Below are 16180 nucleotides of genomic sequence, written 5' to 3'. Positions count from 1 at the left end.
AGGTTACTGGCAGAGAGACTAAGGACAGTACCACCAATATTATTAATTTACTACACCGGGTCTCAAGACGGGGGGTCTTGAGACCTGGTGTTATGCCACTATCAACAGAAGCTGAAAAAGCATTTGATCTGGTCGATTGGTTCTTTCTTTAAAACACTGGAGCGCTTAGATCTAGGTCCATCTTGTCATGCACAGGTTTTATTCCTGTATACTCGCCCACAACTAAAATTAAGATGAATAACACACTCTACTGCATTTTCTAAATCAAATGGTACTAGGAATAGCTGAACTTTTGTCCCTATTTACCTTTATCATGTGTATAGGCCCGGCACGAGTAGGAGCCTTTAGGGCAAACCCTAAAGAGCATCAAGTCAGTGTCGGTAGAATACAAAGTGGTTTTCTTTGTGGACAACCTCGTGGCCCTGATTTCCCTGCAACATCTGGTGCAAGACCTGCATGCGTTTCCTTATAGTTGCCATTTTTTTTTAATAGGAACTCTATCTGGTAGAAGGGTTGCACAGGCCTCATTTGAAAATGAATGTCCAGCTCCATCAAATATTTGTAAATGGTCCACACAAATAGGACGCTGGACTGGACATGCCAGGGTGGCATGAAAGAACACCGACTTTAGAAGGAGACTATCTTTATGTTCCTACAAAAACTATTCTGTGAACCCGACCTTCCACCCACTACAACCAATTACCAATCCTGCCCTATGTTTCTGTATAAGTATTGGCACCCTTACATTTCTCTATAGCTTTTATTCTTCCAGTACCTTATTTATACTGAACTTTAAATACCCACTATGAAATGATGGAATATAGCGGGTGTGCACGGGGTTGGTCGGCTAATGGTTGTAGGACATGTGGACTTGTTCAAAGTGGTGCAGGAGCCCAAACTAGGAAATCTGGATGTATATGCAAATTTAACATTACTTGGGTTAAAGATAATGATCGTGGTAGGGGGCATAACTCCATTGAAAACTCTGACCTTCCTTGGGAGTTCTTCTTCACACAATCTTACAAATGTAAGTATTGATCATGGCTCACCATTATATCAATACTGCCTCAATCAACCTGAAACTGAGCAATAAACCCTGGGGAAAAATATTTCCAATATACACTTTAGCTTAAGTGTATTAGTTATATACAGAGTCAGACTGGCCCACAGGGGTACAGGGGAAACCCCTGGTGGGCCCCACTGCCTGAGGACCCACCCCCCCCTCCTTAAGGGATCAGGTTCCAGACTGTGCACTTGAATTATACATGTTACCTTATACTGCACAGGAGTATGGTGTATTTTCTACAATGCATTACTGTTATTAATCTGGTATATTATCATGCATACACTAGCAGTATTTACTATATATTATTATTATCCTTTATATAGCGCCACAAGGGATCCGCAGCTCCTCACAAAGTAAATTAACAAATGAACAAACTCGTAAAACAGCGACTTATAGTACAAGACAAAACAGAATGAGAACATGGTTTATAAACATGGCTGCAGCGATCATAACACTCAAAAAAGCAGTAGGGCGTCAGCTTCCAAGTGTTAAGTGCCCTTGTGGAGAGTTTTGAGTAGATGATCATATGAGTGAGGGAAGGAAAAGCACATAAGGGAAGAAGAGGGCCCTGCTTGTGAGAGCTTACATTCTATAGGGGGGGGGGGGGGGGGGGAGACAGTCAGGAAGAATCATGTAAGCAGCAGGTTAGGATGAGAGCTGGAAGGCTTTGAAGTAGTGAGTTTTGAGAGCCCATTTAAAGATTTGTAGAGAGGTGGAGAGTCGGAGAGGGAGAGTACCAGAGGTAGGGAGCAGCACGGGCGAGATCTTGGAGGCAGGAGTGGAAGGAAGTGATCAATAGGCAAGAGAGGTGGGATGCATTTGTAGGAAAGGGAGGGAGATTAGTGTGATGTAGATGAAGGTGTGGTAAAGTGATAGGGAGAGGAGGGTGGGTGCTCAGCTTAGTGGTTGGGTAGTAGGACCATTGTGGGGGAGAAAAGAATGAAAGAGGAGTAACAGGAGAGGAGAAGGAGGGAAGCAGGGGAGGAATACAGACATGAGGGGAGAGAAGGGGAGGAAGAAGTGGATGAGACTAGGGGGGAATGATAGAGGTGGGAACAGGGGGCAGAATAAAGGATTAGGTAGGCACTGAGTAAAGTGAGAATTTGAAGTAAACAAGGTCACTGTTGGTGAATGGGTATGCTTGATGAACAAAGTAGGGTTTTTTTTATTGAGGGGAATATAAATGTTTTGAAAATGAGTAATAAAAAAGTTCAAAGTTGTGAGGCTAGGCAAAAGCAATGGTAAATTAGACCGTATATGCAAGGTTTAGAGGTTACTTTGCATTGGTACAAATAAAAATGGCTTAAACAAACATGTAGCACATACCAAACATTTAGGTCTTAAGTTCAATCATGCTACACACAATCTAAAGACATATATATATATATATATATATATATATATTTTTTTTTTAAAGGGGCCAAGACCATGCACTCTCTAATGGTTAACCACACCCCCTCTGAAGACTGGCCACACCCCTAAGTAGGGGCCCCTATCACTGCATTCCCCACGGTGGGCCCTTCATGCCCCAGTCTGACACTAGTTATATATACACACTCAAATATAAATATATTGCTAAAATATAACTTTTAATGGATATAGTATAAAAAGCATGCATATACAGTATCTTTTGACAAAAAGATTATTTTGCATACTTAAAGAAAAGAAGAATACATTGTGGCTAAGGTTAGTAATATGGCTAATGCAGTCCAGCTAAATCATGATCAGGTAACTGATCTCCTTATACTCACTTGCTGTAACTGTGTTAGTCCTAATTCTATGTAGCAACACTATAGGCCATATATGAACGTGGGTGAATATTTGAAAAATATATTTTCATAAATCTATATAATAAGCGAGAAAGCATGTCTGTCTGTCTTTATGCACGGCTAGAGTTTTGGACCTAGCTCCACCAAATTTGGCATGGGGGTATAGTTGGCCCAGTATTAGGTTTTTGACTAGGTTTGAACTTTGACATACTGTCACACAATCCCTAAAAATGGGGACACTCTTAAATTACAAAAGTTCAGGGGCTGGCTCCAGTGGAAATTGGCAGTCTGACAAAAACCTGTGAGAATGCAACAAAAGTATCATTTTCACAGTCTGAGCAAACTTGATGACTCATGCAAGTGCATATTAAATCCAGAGCCTCTGTTTGCATGTAATTAGAACTTTGTGGCTGCATAGCAATATCCCCCCCCCCCCAAGGTAATAAAAGACACATTTGCCCTCACATAGCCCATTCAGATTATGCCACACAGAGCCCATTCAGGTTGTACCACACAGTAGTTCTCCTTATACACATTATGCCATGCAGTAGTAGTGCCCCTTATACATTATGACCCACAGTAATGCCCCTTACACATTATACCAGACAGTAATGCCCTTTACAGATTGCCACATAGTAGTAGTGCCCCATATAACACCTTATTCCCCGCCCCAGCAATTTACCTCCCCATGTCCAGGGCCAGCCTGAGCCTAATTTTTTGGGTAAGTGGCTATAAATGTTGGTGCCCCTTGGTGTGTGAAATATCAGGAGTACATGTAATTATGTAACAATTACAAAAAAAACTATTACAAAAGTGTTATAGCGCCCTTATACAGCAGGATCAACCTGGGTGCTAAGCTACAATTATACCCAAAGATACATATTCAGAGAGAGGGTGACAGCACTTTGACAGGGAGAGGGTGACGACAAGGAGAGGGTAACAGCAATGGGTTACAGAGAAACAGTGACAACAGAGGGTGACAGCAATGGGTAACGGGAAAGGGTGACAGGTAGAGGGCGATGACAGGGAGAGGGTGACAGCAATAGGTAACAGTGAAAGGGTGACAACAGGGAGAGGGTGACAGGGAAAGGGTGATGCCAAGAGAGGGTGACAGCAGTGGGTGTCAGGGAGAGGATGATGCCAAGAAAGGGTGACCTGAAGAGGGTGATGCCAAGAAAGGGTGGCAGGGAGAGGGTGACAGCCAGTGGATGATTAATACACAGCATTAACATTGTCTTACCTGGGCCCAGAACTGCAGTGTAGCTCGCGGAAGGCGGCTCCTCCTTGGACTTTTAACGCCGGGGACAGTCACAAGATTGTGACGTCAGATCCCCGACGCCCAAGCACAGCCTTCAGTGAGGGGAGGAAGCCGGGGAACATAAGGTAAAAGGGGAGGAGCTGAGTAGAGGGGAGAGCGTGGCCCCTCCTCCCCCTCCAGCCTTGCACGGACGGACTCCAGTAAGCCAGGCTGTCTCTCTGGGGGTAGTAGCTGAGGAGAGGGGAGGAGAAGAGAGCGGCCCCTCCCCCTCCAGCCATGCCTGTACTGTCAAGGCTGCGGCACTGGTGGGCAGCACAGCTGCATACAGTATAATAAGTCAGTGTGACTTATTGTAATGTCGGCTGCTGTGGTGGACAGTGGCGGGACTAAGGAGATGGCGCCTTAACAGATAGATGCAGTAAGTGGTTGCATACCTAGCGTAATGAGCCGGCCGGCCCCTCCCACCAACAGCCTCTCGCATCTTCCTGTGTGTCATTAGCCAGCAGGTGTGGATTTGGGGTTGGGCTGCTAGCTAATTACAGCTGGTGCAGCGGCAGACATGGACAGACAGCGCCGATGCAATTTTAATCTGGCACTGGTCGCGAGACAATCAGAGCTCGTAGACCGGCAGCCAATCAGGAGCTGCCACTGCTGATTGGTTGCCAGTCTGATTGCCTTGGGACCAGCAGCGCTGTCTGTCCATGACTGCCTGCCAGTGCATCAGCTGTAATCAGTGGCGGGCCGGCACCATATCAGCATTACTACGGCCCTGACTGGAACGGCCAACCTTATGTGCGTGATTGGGTGCAAGAGGACCGGCGGGCCACAGAAACAGCTCGGGCTCCCTTGCACCCACAGTAGTTACGCCACTTTTTGCAAGCATGTTAGCAAACAGTGGGGTCCTTTTTGGGATCAATGGAATGGGGCTATAGATGAGGACTATGTAAACAATTAAAGGCTGCAGGTGTACTTCAGGGTCCAGTCTTCAACGCAGGCAATGCCAGGTATCCCAACTAGTTTATTATAAGCCTTTACATAGGGTAATTATAATGGGAAAGGTTTATGAAGTAGTAATTACACACATAAAAAGGGATATATTAAACATATAATCAATAGGTACTGAGTTGGATGGAATATTTCCTAAGTACCAGATTCCTAAGTATTCCAGTGGTAGGTTCTGAGAAATGTACAGCACCAAATATAAATATAAATGTTATTACATATTGTTTGTCTGATAGTGATAGACTCTGCAACAACTGAATGGATTGTGATGCAGTTTTTACCAATGTGTAGGTAATTTTCTCAGGCAGGTTTTATGCTAAAGATCAGGGGTGTATCTTGGGGTCCGCGCACCCCTGGCAAACTAAGGGACTGGCGCCCCCCTCCAATGACTGCTTCTACTTGAAAAAAATAAAATAACACACACTAGTAGGGGTATTCAATATGGGAGCGATAAGTCCGTTTTTGCGTTAATATTGGAGGTATGACGTCATTATCGCAGGTTTTACTTTTACACTGTATTCAATTTCAGAGACTTATCGCAGTTTTGAAAAGTCTTTGATAAAAAACGGAGATAACTTTTCACCACTGAATAGGTGGTGAAAAAAAGTGCAGAATTGGAGTTTAGGGGTGCAGGTTTAAAAAAAAATAGCCTGCACCCTTCAGAATGACCCCTTGAAACGATGTGTCAAAAAAAAAAAAAATCAGAACACCCCAAAAAAAGCACTTTGAATTTGGGGGCCCAAAAAAAAAATGTTGGGGAACAACGTTAAAAAATAGCGAACTTGACTCTGGGGGGGTCCCCAAGTATGGCCCAGGTGTTTTTTTCATTGCAGCTCCTTGCGCAAGTGGGTTTTTCACGATTTTTTCAAGTCTCTTTTGCAACTGTAAAATATGCTGACCCCCATTTTCAAGTACCCCAAATTTGCTGGGCATAGTTATTTTTCGCAAAAAAAAAATCTAAATGCTCTTCTGCACCACTTTCTTCAAAGTCGCATTTATGCACTTGCCGCTGCTATTAGAAACCCCGACTTCCTTCAGGAGTTAAAAATGGGGGTACCCATAGTAATCCCCCATGTCTAGACATCATTAGGGGGGTCCCTAGAATATTTCCCGAAAATTCCCATGTTTGTTAACCTTTAAAAAAAAAAATGGTAAAAATTTAGAAAAAAAATGACATAAGGTCCCCCCCCAAAAGCCAAACCAGCCCCAGGCTAGCCAGCCAGTGGTGGTTTCTAAAAATATGGGTAACCAAATGTGTAGGGTTCCACCGTATTTTAGAAACCAACACCAGGCTGCAGGGACTAGTGCTGGTTTTAAATATAGGGGGCAAAAATGACGTGGGGTACCCCCTATATTTAAGACCAGCACCAGACCCAACCGACAGGGGTGTAATGCCACAGCTCGGAGACCCAATCATCGGGGCTCCAGGTCCAAAGCATTACACCCCAAGTCGGTCAGCGCAAGCCGGTGATCTCGGGGGAGTCGGGGGCCCCCCTAAAAAAGGGTCCCCCCTCTCCCGAGCACCACAGGCTTGCGCTGAAGCCTGGGGCTCATCCCCATACCCCTGGAGCGGTGGGTATGGGGGTAATAGGGGGGCCAAATAATGTAACACTATTGTACTTTACAGTGGAACTACAAGTGCCAGCAGACATGCGGCACCTGTAATTTCACTGTAAAATAAATAGTTAAAAAAAGACTGGAATCCTGGAATCTTCTGGAAGATGATGATTTAGATACAGGCAATAGTGTGCAATTAAAGAGAGTATTTATTCAAACAATTGCAGTATAGTCAAGAAATTATTTTCTACAATAAATAATACACTTTTAACACGATCAACCACAATTTGTTACACACATTTGAATCAGAAAACTGCACTGGGATCCGTAAATTTTATTAATACCGGAACTCTGGATTATCGTTCCAACTGTGGGAGGGAATAGGTTAATTGCAACCAAACATGTAATGTCACACTCATATGCAATTAGTGTTCACTCTAGCTCCGGCGGTGTGAACAGACTGCAATTTGCGAACGGATCATTTGAATAGCCACCCCTTGTTTTTGAACGAACGACCGCAAATAGCGAACGGCTCTGAATGAGGGCCTTAGTGTCTGATCAAAGGGGGCGTGCTGTCGATGTTGATTGACAGCACGCCCCCTTTGGTGGGCATGCCGGGGGCGTGCCTGCCAGACGGAGGCGTTCCCAAGGGAACGCCTACCGTCAGAAGCCGGCCCCACTGACATCACTAGTGATGTCAGTGGGAGTGATTTTGGCTCTGATAGAGCCAAAATCACTCCTGGCCTTGCGGTTGAGAAACTCAACCGCAGGCTTCTACTCGTAATGGCGATGGTCGCGATGGTCAAGACCATCGTGACCATCATCCTGCACGCTCGTATATGCTATGGGTGGTGACCCACAGCTATACGAGCGTCCAGGAGGACGCTCCATATTTATGGAGGTGGGCCCTGATTCAGAGCGAGCGCTCTGGTCATTGCGTCCGGCTCTGAATCAGGGCCTAAGTCACCTGTGCTCAACTATGGCTATCCTTAAAACCTGGATTGTTAGTGTGCCTTGAGGACCGTGGTTGGGAACCCCTGTCAGATGCTTGAAACAGTGGGGGTCATTCAGACCCGCTCGCGAGCGGCAGGACGCTCGCAAGCGGGTCGATGTTCCCGACTGCGCATGCGCACGACGGAGGGAGCTCCGTCGTGCACATGCGTGAGACCCGGCGAGCGACGGGCTCACCATCGCTCCGGGTCTCTCACCAAAGGGGGCGTGCTGTCGATGTTGATTGACAGCACGCCCCCTTTGGTGGGCGTGCCGGGGGCATGCCTGCCAGACGGAGGTGTTCCCATGGGAACGCCTACCGTCTCAAGCCGGCCCCACTGACATCATTAGTGATGTCAGTGAGAGTGATTTTGGCTCTGATAGAGCCAAAATCACTCCAGGGCTTGCAGCAGCGAAACCCTACCGCAGGGTCTCCGTCGCAAGCCCGATGGTCGCGATGGTCAAGACCATCGCGACCATCATCATGGACGCGTGCTATAGCTGTGGGTGGTAACCCACAGCTATGCGAGTGTCCATGAGGACGCTCCATAAAAAGGTAGGAGGGCCCTGATTCAGAGCGAGCGCTCTGGTCAGAGCGTTCAGCTCTGAATCAGGCCCAGTGTTCACACTGCAGGCTATACCCGTGTAATTGCCGTGTCTCCCTTTGCCGGTGCTTAGAGATGTTATAAGTTTGGTGTGAAAGGAGTATTACTGTACATAGACATAATAGTGTACAAACTCACCGGGGCAAACATGCAGAATTGTTCAACATATTTTAACATTTTTGTGCTAATAAAGTACAGGGAGTTTCACTCAATATTGGCCTCAAAGTTTTTCTTATAAAGTAATTTTGTGAAATTTGACACAGCCCTACCTCTTGTATCTGTTTTACTTGCCGATATGAATTGGTACACAGCTGAACAAGTCGATAAAGATTCATATAGCCATGTAACACACAGACACAATGAATGTGGACGCCTCAGTACACAACACCACTGTCAGAAGCAGGAATACCTACTGACTAGCAGTGGTGGCTCCAGAGGTGGGTCTGCAGCACAGTTCAAAATCAAAGCGGGAGCCACACGAACAGTTGGCGTGTGGCTCCCCTATTTGAATTTTGGACTGCGCTGCTGACTAGGGCGGTGAACAGCTGACCTTCACTTCGCGCATGCGTGGACAGCTGGCCTGGATGCTAATGGCGAACACTTTCAACACTTGCTATAACTTCCTCATTTTTCTCATAGACCAAAGTGTGTCTGTGTCACTTTTCACTAAATTAAGTCAATTACTTTAAAAGTTATAAGAAAAACTTTGGGGCCAATAGCGAGTGAAACTCCCTTTATATCAAAGTGTATAAAAGAATGCAGTTATTACTGATCAAACGTAACAAATGTTGCAGATATTAATGAGTCATATAACTCATATAAAGCATAATAGCATTGCTCAAATTACATTTTAAAGACGTACTTCATAACAAGGTGCCAAGCGCAGCAGAAATTGTAGTTATATCCTGAAAAACCTTGTGTTTTACTATACATTTGCTGGAATACTAGATATATATTTTCATATAATCTCTGATGCACTGAGAAGTTTTCATGGTTATTCACAGTATGAATATGCATTACACTACTGTAGATAAGGCCAATTACCTCATCACTTTCACAAATGCAGCACTCAGTATAACACTTGTGCTTACAAGTTTCATGTGCTGCTTTTTCCATGATTTCAGCGTGCTTCAATCTGACTCAGCGGACTAATGACATTTCCAGTATCAGATTAGGGTCTACATGAGCCTGGAGCTGAAAATCATGAAGGGCCTATTGTCAGCTACCGGAGTGTGACTAGTTCTGTGGGTGGGTGTGGCCTGCGTGTACAGTATCTACTGTATCTATATTAGACCAAAAGTAACCGACATGGCTAGGCCCAGGTCTACTAGCACCAGATGAGCCAAATTTTGGAATGCCCCCACTCCAACTATATCCATAATTAATACTTTTATTATTATTTTTATTATTAAAAAATACGCATATTGGCCCCCACAGAAAAAAATCAAACAAACTGACTCTGGGCCTGATTCACAGCCGGACGCTCTGACAAGAGCGCTCGCTCTGAATCAGGGCCCTCCTACCTAAAATTGGAGCGACCTCCTGGCCGCTCGCATAGCTGTGGGTGACCACCCACAGCTTATGTGAGCGCCCAAAATGATGGTCGCGATGGTCAAGACCATCGCGACCATCGGGTTTGCGACGAGACCCTGCGGTAGGGTCTCGCTGCCGCAAGCCCAGGAGTGCTTTTGGCTCTATCAGAGCCAAAAGCACTCCCACTGACATCACTAGTGATGTCAGTGGGGCCGGCCCCAGACGGTAGGCGTTCCCATGGGAACGCCTCCGTCTGGCCAGCCACGCCCCTGGCACACCCACCAAAGGGGGCGTGCTGTCACTCACCATCGACAGCACGCCCCCTTTGGTGAGAGACCCATAGCCTCGGCTTGCCCGTCGCTATGCGGGTCTCGCGCATGCGCACGACGGAGCTCCCTCCATCATGCGCATGCGCACTAGGGCACCATCGACCCACTTGCGAGTGGGTCTCAATCAGGCCCTCTGTTAGGAAAAAAAATCAAACACATTGGCCCCCGATAGGAAAAAATAAAACACATTGGCTCAGATAGGGAAAAAAAAAAAACACCCTGGCCCTACAGTAAGACGAAATGAAACACAATGACCCCCACAGGAAAAGAATGAAACACACATTAGTTGTCCCAGCCCCCCCTCACTCAGAAGACTGACTTGTCAATTAGCACTGCAGAGAAGAGCTCCCAGTCCATCCCATGGTTGCACACTCAATATCCTTAACATGGTCTAGCATCCGGGGGGTTTTGTGGAGGTGTTTTGAAGGGGCGGGGTCTTGGACGGCTGCAGGCACTGACTGTCACAGAAAAACTATTTATTTTCCTGTACACAGTTCCAGTCTCCAGTAGATCCCCTGGGTCTATTTTCATGGGAGGCCTAGGGCTACAGCTTCACCTGTCCCACTGTTAATTCAGCAAACCAGTCATCTCTCCTTTCTCATCCTGCCAATTAAAGTTCTCCCCATTACTTATCCTCATCCCATATGTCATGTACTGACTGGTTTGTACAGTGCTACACCACTAGCACCAGGTTCAGGTGTGTTCGGATTGCTTCGGTGGCCGATTTCCCCGTGTTCAGATAGGACACACCGTGACAGAGAGGCAAGCCTGAATTCCCCTTTTGCAGACACAATGACCAGTCAGGAGGGAAGGTGCAACGCAATTTTATTATTTGTTAAAATTTAACAACAAATGACAGGAGATATTTACCATATACAGATGGAAGGAAATTAATTACACTATTCAATGACAACGTATTTATTTATTACCTCCCCGTCATCTACCGGTGATCCCAGCTGGCAAGCATGTGAAACCAACAAGAACCACAATTCCTGCAGAACTTTACTTTACCCAAAAAAAATGAGAGACCTAAATATGAAACCTGCTGGTCTAGCCTGAATCAATGGTGCTCCGGCAGTCTGTGAAATACAGTCTGTGTTAACGCTCCCTTTTTGCTGAGAATAACGTGGGAAAAACACATGCAGGTTAGGCTTATATCAGTAGTGCACCAGCAGCCTATAGTTTAAAAATACAGTCTGTGTTAACGCTCCCTTTTTGCTGAGGAATAACGTGGGAAAAAAAACACATGCAGGCCAAGCTTGTACTTGTAGTTCTCCAGCTGTAATGGCTAACAGTTCATGCAGAGTAAATGGCCCAAGCTCAATAAATCACATGCAAGTTAGGCTGGTACTTGTAGTTCTCCGGCTGTAATGGCTAACAGTTCATGCAGAGTAAATGGCCCAAGCTCAATAAAATCTTGCAAGTTAGGCTGGTACTTGTAGTTCTCCGGCTGTAATGGCTAACAGTTCATGCAGAGTAAATGGCCCAAGCTCAATAAAATACTTGCAAGTTAGGCTGATACTTGTAGTTTTCCAGCTGTAATGGCTAACAGTTCATGCAGAGTACATGGCCCAAGCTCAATAAAGCAACTTTTACTACCAGAATTGCCAGCCGGGGTTACACAGGGCTAAATAAACAAGTAATGTACATTACATCACGGGAATTGACAAAGCAACACATTCACAGTAAGCATGCACCTTTTGCTAAATGAGATGACAGCACAAGTAATATAAATTACATCAGCATGAATGGACTTTGAAATGGATATCGGGTCAAGCAGTGTATAAGACAATTTACATTAACCCCAATATCAGTAAAGATTTAAACATTTCATACAAGCAAAATATTAGTCAGCATTTACCATAATAACACAGTGAGCAGTGAACATCTTTACACAGTGCTATAACAGATAAAGGGCCACGGAGGGCCACTATCAACCACTTTAGCTAACACATGAGTCAAACAGTAAACAGAGCCAACTACATATCACATGGCATTACATTTACTTTAAAGCTAGACATAAAACACTTTGTACATCACCCACAGTGGCATTGGACATGAGCCGACACCCCTAAGGCACGTCCCCTCCTGGACATGAGCCAGAGGTTCACAGGAAAGAAAATGACCACCAATACAATACTTGTGGAAAAGAGGGGGTGACCTATCTTTTACTTCCCCCCTATTTCATCACTACACACACACACTTTACCTAATTTAAAACACTATGACCCCTTTCTATACCCAGTTGTGTGGGAGACTAACTCCCCAGTCCCAGCTTTTACACAAAACCTAGTCTCCCAGTCTAATCATGGTTAGCCACAAGGTAAAGTATAATGCATTAGACCCAGGGGACCCAGATAGGATAGGTGTACAGAGGGGCAGGGCCTTAATGGAGGGAAGACAGGAGCTGTGGAGGGACAGAGTATAGGGAGGTTCTGGTATGATCTCACCCCTGGCAGTGGCTATTCAGCCTCCTCCGATGTCCAGGGCAACTCTGGGATGCACAGCACCGCACCAGAGCTCCCAGCTGCAGACCTCCAGCAGGTATTTTACAAGGAGCAACAGGTGCAAAATCCTTTTCCACAGGGGCTCTGTCCAGCAAACACACACAGCAACAGAAGGGGTCCTGAAGCACTCTTCCTCTGGGGCTGTCTTTTCTTCTGCCTGTGCGGGTGCCAGCAGGGTTTTCGTCACTGACGGGACCTTTTCCTCAGCTGGGGCTTCATCTGCGATGATGGAGCGATTAGACCTCCTTCCCAGGCAGCTCTTCTTCTTTCCCAGCATGCGCAGACTACCATATGCAGTGACTCCTGATAACAGGCACTTAGGGAGGCAGTCCTTTATTCAGAGGGGGCTTCTTCCAAAGCAGGGTGCTCTGTGCAAATCCCCAGGCAAGCTTCCTCCAGGGACTCACATCCAGCATCAGAGCACCTCTCCTGGCAGATTGGACAGGTAGCCTTCCGGGCTAATATGAAGTCTGGTAATTGTAATCCAGGGCAACACAATATCCTTATTTTTTACAGCTCCAAGGGCAGTCCGCAGATTCCTTACAGACAGCATACCAGGTGCAGTATTTGTAATCCAGGGTAAATGAGAGCGGTTTCTGCACCCCTATTTTATAAATCCAGGGGCACTCCACAAACAAATCCTCCCTGACTCCTTTTCCAGAAATTCCTCCCAGACTCCTCACAGACAATCATTCTTGAGAAATTCTCCCCAGACTCAGCACTGACAGCCTTGAGAAAGGTAATTTATAAACTCTCCCTCAATCTCCTCCCTGTCAGTCCGGCATCTATGAGTGGACAGAGGGGACCCAGCAACAGGCCACCTACAGGGATCTCTGCCTGGACACCCAGGCTACCAATCAATGGGGCAGGATTTTCCCTCCTAAAATGGATCGCTGACCAAGGGGCACTTTCTACCTCCCTGTCTGCACATGCTCAGTGGGGTTCAGGGAGAGCAAGGTCAGTCAAAGTTCACTATACCTGCCTATTATGTGGAATGGGGCTGCAGTATATCTATGTGTACATACATAAAAAAAAATATTGGGGGACCCCTATTTGGGAACACACTTGGGGGTACCACACATAATTTAAAAATTGTCTAGACTCTCTGCATGTTTTCAACAAACTATGGGGCTCATTTATCAACAAGTTTTATCATACGCAAGTTTTAAAACTCATTGCGTATGATAATGGTGCTACAGCCAATCAGCTCCCAAATGTCATCTATTTGAAAAATGACAGTTGGGAGCTGATTGGCTGGAGCACCATTTATCATATGCCACGAGTTTTAAAACTTATTGCATATGATAAAACTTGTTGATAAATGGGCCCCTATGTTTGGTCATTTCAGTTACTCAAATATAAAATGATATACAGTATGTTATGCATGATGCTCTCCACTTGTTCCACCAAGAAACTGCAAACCCCACCAAGGCATAATTACATTATGTGCAATGCTAGGCATTCAAATGAAGGTCTAGCAGTGCCTCCAGAGGGTTAAGAAAGAAACCCCTCAACTAAATATATAAGGTTTCACAGTAAAAGATGCTTTCTCTAATCTCCTCTGAGCAACTGGGGCATTACTTGTAACAGCTTGAGGCATAAAACCTGCAGAGGAAGACACCCTTATTGTTGTAACTGTCTTGTGTAGGCTCATGCTTGGCCACAATTGCCATTAGCAATGTACTGATGTTTAACTGAACTATCAGACCTTCTACATTTACTGAAGAAACAGTAGGCTGTCACTAACTGCTAATGCTAATAAGGAAGCCACATGTCAAACTCATTGCCATCTTATACAATTTTACAATAAACATCTGCCAGCATTTTAAAACTTACAACCATAATCCTATTTTTGGCTTCTGAAACTCTTCTGCCACAAAAGAAGAGACCTTCACAATCTCCGAACTCCATCTAAAGATAAACAAATAAAATATTTGAAGAAGTCTACATAGTAGACGAAATGCGTCAGCTACTGACACTTTTAAAGGCAGCAGAGTAGTATATCATAGTTGAGATATTTCTCTTTACTACTAAGAATAACAAGTCAACTTTTCTGTTTAGCCCAGTCAGCTGAGGACATTCATTTATCTTGTGCAGATGGCCACTGATATACGCTGCAAAGACTGAAATCAGGAGTGTCTGACCAAATAATACAACAGCTGATGTGGGCGTTGTAAGTGCTGGTGTTAGTATGAGTCACTCTTTCTATTTATAGCTAATCCAGAAATATTCTGTATATGTATGCAGTTACTATTTGTCTAACATTGTATGGGACACTTGGAACATTGGGCCTTATTCGAAATAGTACACAAGCCAGATAGTTTGCATACTACTCCGATTGTGAGAGACCTGCACATGCTCAGGACCTGTACTGCGCATGTGCAGATCTCCCTCTGCGAGATCGGTCACAGTTCCCCCAAGCCGCAGCCTGATTGATATGCTGCAGCATTTGGGGGGGGGGGGGGCAACTGGGACTGTTCTACAGAACTGGGTAGTGTCATCCCGGTTTTGTAGGCATGGTCAAGCCAGGGTCTGCGTCCTGGCCTCAGTTCCAGGGGGCAATCTGAGTGACCTCAGGGTTACTCAGATTGCTCATTTTCCTGCAGAATATCTGATGCTGCGTCTTAGGACTCATCACTCGGATCTGCAATTCAGTCAGGAGGCAACTATTTACAGCAGACAGCTCCTGCTGCATTTGCATATTAGTTGTGCAGTATTACACAGCCGCTTCCCTGTAGCTTTGCAGTACCGTACAACTCTGAATCAGGACCCTTGTTTGGATTAGGTCCCTTTAGGACTATGAGTTACAAAAGTGTTCTTTAGATTGAAACAAATTTTAAATAACAGCAATTTTTTTACTTTAAATTACATTGTGAATAGAAGATTGTGGAAATCTATATAAGTGGCTCCTCAAGGATGTTGTGGGACTCTGCATAGGACTGAAGCTATTAATCAATTTCAAATACAATATATATTAGAATCATTTCTACTGCTGATTGTTTTTTGTTTTTCATGATGTTATTTTTACTTTGTAATTGAAGACAATTAAAATTATCTAATCGTCATCTTTTTTTTTTTTTGCAGTCAGTTGCTGCATCACACTTAGCACAGCCCCACAGATTATGTTTCTTAATATTTGTTGGTGGGGTCTCTTTATTTCATTCATAACCTACTTTTGTCAAGCACTTACAGTAAATATGTATATTTTATTGATCAAAGTGGTTACAAAAATGGAAACTAAACAAATAAGGACATCAACTATATTGAAAACTTTTGACTTCTAAACAATTGTGGATCATGTGTTAATTAAAATGACTTATCCCTCTGAGGAAACTACCACCCTGTAAGGCAGAGAAACGCGTCAGTGACTCCACTTTGCCGCCATATATATTTATCTTTGGAGCATCATGTTCTGTGGAGCCCGAGCTCATATGTACTGAGTGGTGCTATCCCTTCCTTTTCATCTAGCCATGTCTAACCAGCCCTATCTGCTTCAACATACACTGGCAGTGGTAAGAATATAGAGAGTGCTATCTCCCCTCTTGAACGGACTGCCTGTGTTGC

Source organism: Taudactylus pleione, unplaced genomic scaffold (genome assembly GCF_031769625.1).
Source record: "Taudactylus pleione unplaced genomic scaffold, aTauple2 ptg000330l, whole genome shotgun sequence".
NCBI classification, from domain to species: Eukaryota; Metazoa; Chordata; class Amphibia; order Anura; family Myobatrachidae; genus Taudactylus; species Taudactylus pleione.
This window is presented reverse-complemented; position numbering follows the sequence as displayed.